Source organism: Thermobia domestica, chromosome 12, assembly GCF_964235325.1.
Source record: "Thermobia domestica chromosome 12, izTheDome1.hap1.1, whole genome shotgun sequence".
NCBI classification, from domain to species: domain Eukaryota; kingdom Metazoa; phylum Arthropoda; class Insecta; order Zygentoma; family Lepismatidae; genus Thermobia; species Thermobia domestica.
The window spans coordinates 167,625,863-167,639,962 of NC_137465.1; positions in this window are offsets into that span (position 1 = coordinate 167,625,863).

Sequence of the window (14,100 nt, forward strand, 5' to 3'; positions counted from 1 at the left end):
TTAGCTCGTCACGTTTGAGGGATGACGTCCCTCGGCGAGCATACTATCCGGGGACAGGGAAGGAAGAAAGGAAAATGAAAATGAAATGAAATCTTTGAGTTTTACGTCCCACGGTTATGCCGGTTAGGCTAAAGGAGACGGTGATGATGAGAGATGAATGAAATGGTGGAATGAAGAAAGTGGGAGGAAACGGGAGAACCCCGAGAAAACCCACGTACACGGTGTTTGTCCACCACAAAGTTCACTTGGCGGGAGCAGGGTTTGAACCCGAGACCCCTAGCACCAGAGGTGAACGCTCTACCACTGAGCCACCGCGGCCAAAGGAAGAAAGGATTGGGGAAGGAAGGAAGCGGCCTGGGACTTATAAGTTAGGTACCACCACAGTATTTGCCTTGTGTGAGTGAGGAAAACCCAGGGAAAACTCATTCAAGGTGGCTGGCCTGAAAAAGCTGTTACACCTTTTCGACCGAGGCGGGTCGAAATCGAACCCGAATCGAACCCGGGACCGCTCACACCGAAGATGAGAGCGTTAGCGACTACGCTACGCGGGGCCACTTATATTAAAAGAATATACATATTTATCACCTATAGGATGCCCGTGGCTTTTGTCAATTACAGTATGTATGTTATAAAAACCGCTATTCATACACAAACAACTGCAGACAGTGACGTAACTAGGGAGACAAACGTGCTTGTGCCCCGGACGCCTGATTGGAAGGGTACAAAATTGGGCAAAAATTTGGGGCAGCGTTTTTGTTTTGGTTGGTCAGGGGGGCGCTAAGGCGAGTTCTTGTCCCGAGCGACGACTAGCGTAGTTTGGTCGCTGACCGCAGAGTACAGAATAATGTGATCAGGGACAACGCCGAATGCGTTGCTTTCTGTTATTTATTACATTCATTTCTTTATTTTACCTGATCGCGCTGTAGTTCGTCTGCATAGCCATAATCACACCCCTTTACTAGTTGGCAACGTCGCGTCAGAGCTTGCGTTTTATTCGTTTAGCTGAAATACCAAGATGTTTGTCACAGCCTTTAAGTGATTAGAGACGTCTACTATCACCACTTGATTGATTAATTGGAATTTAACTTTAAAAATGAAATGAAACCATTAAGTTTTACGCATGCCCGGTAGGCTAAAGGAGAAGATGATAACGAGAAATGAATGGAATGGTACAATTAATAAAGGAGGAAATGGGAGAACTTCGAGAATACCCATAAACACGGTGTTTGTCCACTACAAAACCCAGTTGGCGCAAGCTAATATCGAACCAGAGACCTCACATACCAGAGGTAAACGCTCTAGCACTGAGAGTTTCTGAAAGAATAACTCCATAAACATGTTCTTCACGTGCAAAAACTGAGCATTTCAGTCAGCAATTAGTAAAAAATGAATGTTTAATGAATCAATAAGTGCCCATATAACGATAAAAGGTACTTTTCTGCAAGTAATTTCTAAATATTGATGTAATACTCCGTTACAGAGAACACGATTGGTTGTGCGCTAATGCCTATGATTTTGCAACCGTTAATTCTACAAACAACAATCCACCTATAAAAAATTAATGCCATGTAAGATATGTAATGTTAATGCCATGAATAGTTTATTACTGGATTAACTTCTTGCGGGTTTGGATTCAGCGACCTGCTCCTGTTTCTGAGGAGATGAACCTCAAACCTTTTGTAAATCATACATAACTACTTAGTTGCCAAAACCTCCAATTCACGTATCGGGGAATATATTTCGACATTGACTGTGACTCAATGTATTTGTATAACTAACTTTAGAATCCAATAATCGTAAATATTGGTATCTCATAGTCTTTATATGTGTATACAGATACTTCGTACAACCTCGTGTGTGTGAGTGTTTGCAGAGATTTTGTGTGAGTTCAGCAGCTATCATAGGCAGCTGGGTGACAAACAATGTAAACAACCAGGATGCACTGTGTACAAGCAAAGACAGCTTCGATACAAGGAAGCCCTGAAGTAAATGTTTGCTTTGTTGGCCCTTGTACAAACATTGCGTGCTGCCTTTCTCGAGACTTGCCTTTAATTATATGGGACCAAAGACGCAATACTTGCAAAGATATTCTTTGCGTAACTTCCAGCAAACCTCAACCAGTAATCAAGCTTTAATTAAATATACGAACATTCTCAAGTGGAGTACGTTGATACGTTCACATCTAAATGTGTTACTAACAAGTATTTCCAGAGTTTTAACGTTCGTATGATTCAAAGTATTTACTATATGTAAATACACAAATTTGTACGTAACAAACGGGATAACATTCACGGGTTTACGTTCAAGTTTAATTCACTATATGTTTGCTCATAAAAATATATAAACATAATCATACGAGAAAGTTGGGAGCTCCCAGAATTAATTAAATATTAGAATATAAAATATTATATATCCAATAGAATTAAATATTTACTTGCGCAAAATTAGAGCAATAAAATAAGATACGAAGATCGTTCGAAAAACAATGCACACGAATTTCTGTTTATTTACATGCTTAATATTTTATAGTAGCCTATCTATTTGCAGACCTTCTATTCAATGTCCCTACTATTCAATGACCAAGTCCCAACGTCCAAGAAGCTTCAGCATTCCATTATCAGCTGTCGAATGGCTAAAGTAGTGGGCAGAAACCTCTTCTAGAGATGGAAAACGATGTCCATGCATAAGTTGTTTAAACTTTACTAATAGGTCGAAGTCTGGTGAACTCATACGTACTGTAAGGAGACTAGCAACACCTCCAGTCGTATTCGCGAAGCTCTTCCCTTACGACATTCCCAAAGTACAGGCGAGCGTTGTCGTGAGGATTGAGTGGTCCTGCCTCAAATGGTTAGGTTGGGTTTTGTGCATTTTTGTGCGGAAGTTTTGCAAGAAGTCACGATAACATACTGCTGTGAGACTTCTTCCATTCGGAACTTTGTCTATTATGTGATTTCTTGAGAACATAAGCAAACATCATCACTTGTTTTATCTTTGCTAGAGCTCGTCGATATTTTGCTGGTCATAGTGAGGATGAGTCCTTGTGTCATTGCTTAACCTGACAAGGCTATTAGGAAAATGAGTGTCTCAACGAGAAACTGTACTACGCTTACTGTTAGCTCACTTCAAGTAAAACACTGTAGATTTCTGTCAGGTTTTTAGCCATGTAAAGATTCCATGTTAACGTGGAATTTATTATCGTCAACAAACACACTTGGGTCATTCTGACACTGCGATACTTGTTTGGACTCTTTTTCAACGAATATGTCAATATACATTCTTATTTACTAGTGTTACAAGCGTTGTTAATACTTCAGCTGCTAGAGAAAAGAATCATGGATCGCGTGTGAGTACAGCATGACGGGGCTCCGGCCCATTTTGCTCTTCACGTGTGTAATTTCCTTAATGAACAGTTTCTAGGCTGCTGAATTGGGCGTCGTTCTCCAACATCTCCATTCCCATTGAAATGCCCCCAACGAATCCCGGACCTTACAACAACAGACGACTCATTCTGGAGAATAATAAGGTCACATGTTTCGCATCGTCAGTACAGGATGTGAAGTGTGAATGGTTAAACGTAAGGTAAAAATTTATTATAACCAATTATGTGATGAGGTGTAGACTAGCTGTCATGAGAAAGAAAGTTACATTCCATATCAATTGTCTTCATAACTTTAAACTTATAATATAAACATCAGCAGTTAAATAAATGTGTGTTCCAAGTATAGAAAGCCTAAAGAATATCTATTAATAAAGAGTGCATTATGGTTCACAGATCTTAAGTAATTTCCCGTAAATTTTATGTTTCTCTGGCACGTTTTACTATGTGAAAGTACACTTGAATGTCGTATATCGTTAAAAATCTCCTTTCCTTCTTTGAAATGTGGCGAACCTGGAATGTACATCGAGAGCATCTGTAAGAACTTAGTTTTATCATTCTTTTATAAAACTTACCTAATTTTTACAAATATTACCTAATACATACTGCTGGATTAATGTTCCTATCTCTTTACAGAATGATTGCAACATCCTAAGAAATCTCTAGTCAGGATGACCGACTTCAACATCACAATAGGGATACCACAGTTGAGAATCGAGAATATTTAACGTTTATCTGCATATGTTCACTCCTTGCTTTTTCCTTTTAACATCTCCATATGCTCCGAGCCTAAGGAAGATTGTGATGACAATAATGATCGAATTGATGGAATGAAGAAAGTGGAAGGAAACGGATGAACTCGAGTTGAGTTAAGTTGAGTTTAACATCCCTTTTCAGCAGCGAGGCTACATGCGACGGGAGCTACTGATTAACGTGGAATCTGAACCACATGTGTTCTCGCCGGGAATCGAACCCTGGTCTTCCAAGCCAAAGGCGCGTACGCTAACTGCTTAGCCACGAATGAGCTCTACAGATAAACCCGAGAAAACTCCATGAGTACGGTGTTTGTTTAGCACAAAGGCCACTCGTCAGGAGGTGGGATCGAAACAGAAACCCTACGCAATAGTGATGAGCGTTCTTCTATTGAGTTACTGCATCGCCTTCATGTTCTAATTAGTACAAGAATTGAACTATGTAGGACAAAACAGTATTAGAGCTGAGACATGTGGTGTGGCTCTGTAGTCCAATTCTATGCGATGTAATGTGGTGCGGAGGATTTATCTTCTGTGATAGTCTATGCACTCTCCAACGGCACCGAATTCAAGTTCCTGTCAAGGGGAGAACGGTGGATCAGTGGTAGAGTCCTTACCTCTGCTGAGATCCATGGGTCAATCCCTGGCCAAATAAGTTCGTGGTGGACAACATGAGGTCTGTGAGTTTTCCTGGGGTACTCCCGTTTCTTCCCACTTTTTCATTCCACCAATTCATCCTCCATCATTCACTCACTTTAATCATCATCTCTAGTGACGTAACTAGGGGAACGCAAACGGGGCTTATGCCCCGGGCGCCGGATTGAGAGGGAGCAAAATTGGACAAATATTTGGGAGAGCGTTTTGGTTTGATTGGTCAGGGGGGCGGTAAGGCGAATTCTTGCCCCGGGCGACAAGATCGTCTCCCTTAACCTAAAGGGCATAACCCTGGGACATTAAACTGAGATTTCATTTCATTTCTTCAAGCTCCTGTCGTGGTTTCGAGACATCAATAGTAGAGACTGTCCTTCATAACCTGAGTATTCCATAAAGATGTAAAACACAAAAGCTCACACCATATTAGAAAGAAAAATCGTATGAACATGGCAATACTGCTCGACTGGTTCAATATCAGTTCAGGAAACAATTTGAAGAGCGAGAAAAAAAAAAAAAACAATATTCTGCTATTGACATTTGCTATTCTATAAAAATATTGCCTACTGTTTCATTTGTCGTTTCATCGCTTTGAGTTCCTGTTTTGTCCTCTATCCTTTGATTTTTTTTGTAAGCAAACTGTGTGATAATAATAATAATAATAATAATAATAATGATAGTGAACTTAATTATGACCACAGATACTACTACTACTACTACATGCACATGTAAATTCATGCATACAAAACATATCTAAACATTACCACACAAGCAGTAGGTATCAAGATACACATATGCACATACATACATACATACATACATACGATACATTATACATATATATATACAAAAGCGCGTATGTTACATACAAAAATAAGTCATGACATTTCCAGTTTCCAACTCTTGAGGCGAAATGAATTAGCACATCACATATTCGAACGCACTGCTGGTTCTATGTGTTGCTGCTTTCCTATTTGTTCAATGTCCTCTCCCTCTATTCTATTCTCTTTTTCTCTCTCTCTAGCTCCATATATACATACATACATACACACACACACACACACACACACATATATATATATATATATATATATATATATATATATATATATATATATATATACTGTAATAGTTCTAGTGATCTCTTCCTACAACAATAAATTACAAATAACACAATGATATGTCAAAGCAGAATCTGCTCAGTTGATTGATTATATGGTATCTATACTGTTATTTAATCTACAGAATAATCGAATTATTCTACTTGCGTTCATTCTAATGAAATAACAACAAATAAAAGGAATCCAAGAATATTGAAATATTAATTACAAAAGTAAAAACAGAACCAGATTTCAAACAAAATTGCTTTGATCTGTCAACTATTCATATGTACTGTATATCGTATACTCTAAATCAGTGATGCGGAAATTACTGCTCGTGGACCAAGTACGGTGCTCTGGAAGGTTCTATCCAGCCCATGACTTAATTTCTAATCTGACATATGAAAAGAAGAATAGGGTAACTTTGAAAATGTTCTATTAGAAACAGACTGACAAATGAGCAGTAACTTATTTCTGCGGACCAGTGTAACTCAGTTCGAACCAGACTGTGAAAAACCTCAAATATTAATAGAATTTAATATTACATGAATTTTGCAAAATATACAATTTGCTATTTTTTATTAATTAGATTGGTTTGCCTAAAGATTTTTTCTTTCTTGGGTGTTTTGGCTGAGATGTCAGCAATACTGCATAATTTACTGGGAGAGATCGTTAAGTTATATTCAATTTATATCTATCAAAAATCCAATTCGGCATCGCTTACACAAAAGATAGCGAGATACGGATATTTATGATACTATACCAATAGTGGAAAAAATAGATTTTACTCAATTTATAAAAGAAGACACCAGATAAAAATGATGAGGATACATGAGGCATTGCGAGTAGTAAAGGCGAAGTTAGCATAGATTTGTTTCGGTAAAAATACATTTTATCAAACCTCTTCCAATTCAGTATTATTGCTTGTGCCAAGTGAGCTGTGTGGTGGACAAACACCGTGTGCGTGGGTTTTCTCGAAGTTCTCCCGTTTCCTCCCATTCCACCATTTCATTCATTTGTCATCATCACTGTCTTTTTTAGCCTGCCAGCATATACTTGGAACGTAAAACTTAATACAAACAATTCGGTATTATTATTATTATTATTATTATTATTATTATTATTATTATTATTATTATTATTATTATTATTATTATTATTATTATTGTTATTATTGTTGTTATTATTATTATTATTATTATTATTATTATTATTATTATTATTATTATTATTATTATTATTATTATAAACAGTATTTCTTTTGATTCGCATACAAAAATTTACATAATTTTGTAAGTTTTCTTTTGATGCATAACTTGGATAATTTTGTTACTTTTGAACTTCTGATCTAACTTTTTAATCAGATCTGGTTTCGACACTCAAAAGAAGATTAGGTCAATTCATATTACGTTGCGTTACGTTACGTTAGGACTTGGAAATCTTAAAAGGTTAGGTTAGGTTATGGAGTGAGCTGGCAGCATTTACATTTCAATTACACATTAAGTTTTACATTGAATATTTTCATACTAAAAAAATACTTTCATACTATTTTTCTCTTACCACGTTAGTTGGAAATGGTTCTACCATTGCATTTCACTTGTAAATTTTGTGAATTTTTCATCTATTTCCCCCCTTCCTTCTAGGAAATAAAACTCAATAATCTAATATTGATTTTGCCCTTACAGATCAAAAAGGACAGAGTAAATCATACAGTCACATCAAGGACCTGGTAGGAATGACAACCAAGTGAGCTCCTACATCACAAAGAACTGGTCATCTGCGGTAGTACGAGTAGCACTTAAGCTCCCGCCCACAAAGTGGAAATGATACACAAAAGGAAAACCACAGTAGTAGCTCCCCAGTCCCGGGAGCAGCAGAAAGATAAATCAGGAAGATAGTGAAGTGATACAGCAGTTAAGCTCAAGTTTTTCAAAGAAGTCTATACAATCCCAAATGCATAAACAGTATAGTGGGAAGTGTAGTGTGAAGCAGTTGAGTCCAGTTCCTGCTGACAAGAAAAGGACATGAACCTGTCAACGAGACTTCCTAGGGAAACTCGTTCCTAGGGAAATTGGTATAAATATTGCTTGTATAACAATACATGATTTCTTCTCATAATTATTCTGTCTAGCAATGCAAAACTTGGTACAAACATTTCTTATTTCCTATAGTATTTTCTGAGATACATTTGGATTGTGTACTTTTATCTTGGATTACTCCAGACGGGTCCAAAGTTGATGGGAGGGATTTCTGGAGGGAATTTTCCCAACATTCTCCCAAGTTTCCCTATTCATGTACGTTATCAGCCCCAGTGCATAGCACCTCTAGCAAGCTTGTTTCATGTTGAAGAGAATGAATTACAAAAACTGACTTTCCAATGAACAGTGTTGATGTAATAGCTATTTCACTGCGAGTCTACGATTTTCTTTAAAATTACTAACAGGGTAAATGGGCCCCAGGGACTTACTCCGTTGTCCACGGCACCTAATTTTTTGTGCATGAACATATCTTTGTTATGGTTATCGAATGGACTAGGTTTGATTTGGAAGTCCCGTTGACAAGTTCATGTCCTTTCCTTGTGAGAAAATAGTGAGAAGATAGTGCAAACCTTAGTTCATTAACATTGTATTAGTGTGTCTAATGAACAACAAGTCTGCTCACAACTACCACCGCAATTCACCGACAGTTACAACAGAGCCTGAACACTGAACGTGAAAGACATCCGGGAAACCCTGTACCGATACCCTGCAGGTGCTTCGGAGACTGATTTGAGTGAAGGGGCTCCCTCCAAAACACCATTCTTCTTTAACCAGGTCAATTAGAAGGACGATATCAGTAGATTTAACTTTGTAATTCAAAGATATTTTGTATTTAGAATTTTGTAATAAAATTGGTGAAGGAGAAAACACACCCGGACCGTTATTTGTCTCTACCTACAAAATATTTAAATATACATACAACCAATGTCTATATCGGAGCAAGCAACTGAAGAAGAGGAACAGTAAGAAATGTTTACTGACAGCATTCAAGAAAATAATGCAAGAACCAACAAGTTAAAGGAAGACCAACAGCGCAGAACCATAGAAGCGGTCGTACTGAGAAAGATATTTTCCACACAGCAGCACCCACCTAGGCCAGTACTCTCCATACAAAGAGTACTCACAAATCAAGCATGATCTGCTTTCTCATACCAAAACAAAAATATACAATTGCGTTATTGGACAAAGCAGCTAGGATAGCTGGAGGTCCATATCCTCCCTGTACGGTCGTAATAATATAACATCTCTCTTCTCCCCATCCTACTACCCGAAACGGTTTGTTTACTTTAAAGGAAACAACTAATTTTTGGTTGGCAGTTTGAATTTTTGCTACCAAATTTTAACATGCCTTCAAGGGATGAGAATCAAACAAACTATTCAATCTGTTACACATCTAATGAATAGCATCGAACTGCTCTAACCAAGTCATGAAACTTTGTAATTGAGTTTATTATAGTAGGATAACATGTGTACTGCGTGGAATCCGTATTTCTTAGGTGCTGTGTGAGATATAGCAATTAATTGTTTTCAATCTCCATTATAACTTGAAGCTCGAATACATTTAATGTAAATTACAAAAACAATACATTTGTATAAGTACACGTGACTAGGGAAAACCCTGTATTTTATAATTTTGGAGTAAAACGGAAGGAAAGTTGATCATTCCTCTGCAATTCAATGCAATGACACACTAATAAAACTTCCCCTGCCATCTGCAGATATGTTTCTGAAATTGAACTATTTGCATATTGTTCTGTGGTACCATAATTCTGTTCTGTTCTGTTACATACTGTTCTGTGGTGCCATGATTCTGTCTTGTTACGTACTGTTCTGTGGTACCATAATTCTGTTCTGTTACTCTTATGTTCTGTTACATACTGTTCTGTGGTACCATAATTCTGTTCTGTTACTGTTCTGTTACTGTTCTGTTCTATTACATACTGTTCTGTGGTTCCATAATTCTGTTCTGTTACATACTGTTCTGTGTTACCATAATTCTGTCCTGTTACCGTTCTGTTCTGCTACTGTTCTGCTCTGCTACATACTGTTTTGTGGTACCATAATTCTGTTCTGTTACCGTTCTGTTCTGTTCTGTTAGATACTGTTCTGTGTTACCATAATTCTGTCCTGTTACCGTTCTGTTCTGCTACATACTGTTTTGTGGTACCATAATTCTGTTCTGTTACTGATCCGTTCTGTTAGATACTGTTCTGTGGTACCATAATTCTGTTCTGTTCTGTTACATATTGTTCTGTGGTGCCATGATTCTGTCTGGTTACGTACTGTTCTGTGGTACCATAATTCTGTTCTGTTATTCTTATGTTCTGTTACATACTTTTCTGTGGTACCATAATTCTGTTCTGTTACTGTTCTGTTCTATTACATACTGTTCAGTGGTTCCATAATTCTGTTCTGTTCTGTTACATACTGTTCTGTGCTACCATAATTCTGTTCAGTTCTGTTACATATTGTTTTGTGGTACCATAATTCTGTTCCGTTACCATTCTGTTTTGTTACATACTGTTTTCTGGTACCATAATTCTGTTCTGTTACTGTTCTGTTCCGTTACGTGCTGTTCTGTGGTACCATAATTCTTTTCTGTTACTGTTCTGTTCTGTTACATACTGTTCTGTGGTACCATAATTCTGTTCTGTTCTATTATATACTGTTCTGTTACTGTTCTGTTCTATTACATACTGTTCTGTGGTTCGATAATTCTGTTCTATTACATACTGTTCTGTGTTACCATAATTCTGTCCTGTTACCGTTCTGTTCTGCTACATACTGTTTTGTGGTACAATAATTCTGTTCTGTTCTGTTACATACTGTTTTGTGGTACCATAATTCTGTTCTGTTACTGTTCTGTTCTGTTACATACTGTTCTGTGGTACCATAATTCTGTTCTGTTACATACTGTTCTTTGCTACCATAATTCTGTTCTGTTACAAACTGTTCTGTGGTGATAAACTCATTCCAGCTAATAACTTAATTTCACCGGAAGTGGCGCTTAACATTTTCTTCTCCCGAGCTGCTCATGTATATTAGCAAATTAGCGAAATCAAACTATTATAATTTTCGTACTTTTCCAAAGAAAACACAAATTTTTTTACATATAAATGAATGCGCTAAAACAAAAATAATATAAGTACTCATCATTGTTAAAACGATTCTTCAATACAGAACAAGAAGGTGATTTCTTTAAAAATATGTACCACTGGACAAAGAAATAATGATAATATTGGTTAAAGTAGTAGTGCTACATTCTACGTCATGTGAAAGAGTTTGCTTTGCTTTGACATAAACTAACTAACTAACTCTATGGCCTATGGAATCCAGAGGTTTAATGCCGTGTTCACAAAAGATCTCCATTGAGTTCTGTCCTTAGCCAACTGGATGCAGTTTCAACTTTGTATTCCTATTTCTGCAAGATCCATCTGCAGAATATTTTCCTTCCATCTGGGACTAGGTCTTCCTAATGGCCGTTTGCCGGTTGGTCTTCCAGTTAAAACTCCGAAAGCGTTCCTACTTTCTGCCATTCTGGTTTAACATAAAGCAAACTCGTTAACAAGTAAGTTTTACCAAGCTTAGACTTAAATATAACATTTTATTTCAAAATAAATTAAGTATAGATTATTAAAAGGTAATTAAAAATTTGAAAATAGAAAGTAGTTGTCTTCAAATTTTTTGATTAAAAATTTATTTAGTTTTATTTTGGTCTTTTTAATATTTTACAAACATATTAATATTTCGCATCCTGATCATTATACTAACCCGCTAATCTCAGCAGTATTGCGGGTAGTTCATGAAATGAAATGAAATCTTTCAGTTTAACGTCTTACGATTATGTCCTTTAGGCTAAGGGAGTCGAATAATTAAAGCAAGTGAATGATGATTGAATAATTGGTGGAATGAGAATGTGGGAGTATCCTGGGAAAACCCACGGACACAATGTTGCCCACCACAAACTTACATGAGAGGGGATCGAACCAGGGATTCCAAGCACCAGAAGTAAGCGCTCTACCACTGAGACACCGTGCGCGTTTATTTCATGAAGCAAAGATAATATTCGTAATTATTCCCATATGAATGCGTGGGGAACCAGCTTTCGATTGTCCGTATCTTGGGATGAACTCGATGGATCGTCTCCAGTAACGAATTCGATTTCTAATTTTGACCCTGTACGTCAGCATGTCAAACATAGTATTCCAAATGGATCAAATATTCATCAGCGTCCAAGAGTGTGGACTTAAAAAAAAAAAGATGCAATGTTTATATTTAATGATGTATTCCAAAAGCGAATAAATATATAAATGTTATCTAGTACTGTCGCTCAGGCCTACTAGACAAAAATTAGAAAGAACATAAGGAAACCCTTGTAGTATAGGGTGGTCCAAAAGTAGATATACAGTATCGTACTGATAAGCTCATTACATTTTATATCATTTCTTATTGTTATCCATCAGGTAGATTTCGTTTTTCTTATTACGTGTTCTTAATGTGTTTTTTACTTACATCTTAAGCTCGGAAGAGCTGAAGCAAATAAACCTATAAACTAGAATGTTATACTTGAGCAATGCTGGGTGTATACCTACTTTTGGGCCACCCTGTAGATAGACATCTATTATTTTTTCCAGTCCAGGCGTCTTTCTCCTGCAACCAACTTTCGGATGCCAGGAGATACCTTGCTCGCACTAGCGCATTTCAGAATGTCGGTTAACTTGGATTCCTCTGGGGATTCGTTCTCTTTCATAAATGAGTGAAATTGTTCAACACTGATAAGTACTACCATAGTACAATGGAAATATCTCTCTCTCTCTTTTTTTTTTCTACAAATTTCTGGGGCAGTAAAATTCGAGAATACTCACTTCACTGAACTTTTGCTTTAGAGTTGAGACAGACTGAATTTTTATTAATCTCGTCTAAAAATGGTCTGGCACTTTCTCAACATTAATCGAAGATGGGGAAAATAAAAAAAATAGAATTTTATAAATAAGTAAGTTATATAGTTTTTTTTTTTTCGGGATGAATTAAGGATTCAGAAAAATGACATTGAGTTGCAAGTTTGACATGCCTCTCTTGCACCGTGATCAAAATTACTGTTAATCCTTCAAGTAGTTTTTTTTTTAAGATCGCGTGTCTCCGGAACGGACAGAATAAACATAAAAAGGAGCTTTTAGTGAACAAAGCTTCTCAAACATAAAAGATGTTTTCTTTCCTTGGAGCCATATTTCAACGCAGAAGCTAAATTAGACTTGAAATGACTTTGAAAATGTATTGATTCCATGCTCTTGAACCGGGATTCAATTCTGAGTTTTCAGTGTCACAAGCAAGAACGCTAACTGAAAGGAAAAGAATTAGAGATAAATTCTTTGTAATATCTCTAGTATAAGGTTGCCCGATTGCCGTTTTTACTGCGTAGCAACCCTTTATAAGACTCTTTTCTTCCTAAACTCGTTTAATCATTGCTAAAGTGCTAAAAAATCAAACGTTTCAATATTCCTTTTTTCGTCTCCAGGCAGTGGCGTATTTAGGGGGGGCTTCCGGGCTTAAGCACCCCCCCTCGAAATGTTACTTACTATAGTAAAGTATATGAAATATCTTGCAGAATTTTCACATTTTCAGGCAAAGCCCCACCTCGAAAGTTATCAAAGCCCTCCCCAAAACAAAATCGTAAATACGCCACTGTCTCCAGAAAACAGAAATCTCCAGGAAACAGACAATAAATTATGAATCTTCTTTTGTTGTGCATAGTTAATTGTAGTCATTTTCCTTCAATACAGACATCGACAGTGTTAACAATTTTATTCCCTTTCCTACCTTTCAGACTTTGTCAGTTGTATATATATATATATATATATATATATATATATATATATATATATATATATATATATGAATGTTTATAGTAAATATTGCCTTTTATTTTTATTGGAAAAGTTTTTGAAACATGAGATATTCCTAGTTCCTGTCAACTACGTGAGTAAACGGATTTCAAAATCAAAATGATTTGCGTAAACTCATGATATACCAATCATAGTCTGTGTTCTGACTAGAGATGCAAGGGCTCGGAAAAAAACCGGCTTTTTTGGAAAAAAACTCGGTTTTTTCTGCTTTGCTTTTTTGCTTGGGAAATTTTGGGCTTTTTTCAAAATTCTGCTTTAAATCGATAAAGCAGACTTTGT